The sequence below is a fragment of the Orycteropus afer genome, unplaced genomic scaffold (assembly GCF_000298275.1).
Source record: "Orycteropus afer afer isolate SDZICR_OR568_19922 unplaced genomic scaffold, OryAfe1.0 scaffold00005, whole genome shotgun sequence".
Taxonomy (NCBI): domain Eukaryota; kingdom Metazoa; phylum Chordata; class Mammalia; order Tubulidentata; family Orycteropodidae; genus Orycteropus; species Orycteropus afer.
In genome coordinates, this window is record NW_006921592.1 from 1,326,674 (window position 1) to 1,327,174 (window position 501).

Below are 501 nucleotides of genomic sequence, written 5' to 3' on the forward strand. Positions count from 1 at the left end.
AGCACAGTACCCTGCTTGTGAAGATAACATACAAACAAAACAAAGAAAACAAAAATCGTGGGCAAGTCACTCTAACATACAATCACCAATTAAATATAAATACAAAAATGTCACAATGCCTTGGAGATAATAGAGCATCACAGTCCACACAAGGAAGCAAGATAAAGCAGGAGAAACAAGGGACCAGGATATAGACCCAAAACACATCCTTGAGGAAAATGCAGCATTGGAACTCCCTGATAAGAAACTCAAAAGAATTATATTTAGGCATCTTCAACGAATTGAGAGACAGATTAAGGAAAACACAGAGAAACCCTAGAAGAATTTTGAAAGACAATACAAGAACAAAATGACAAAATAAATGAAAAATTAGAAATGATACAAAATCTACACACAGAAATCCAAAAGATTAATACTAAATTTTCAGAAATAGATAAGACATTGAATGGGTAAAAGAGCAGAATTGAATCAATGGAAGACAGAATTAGGGAGATGGAAGGC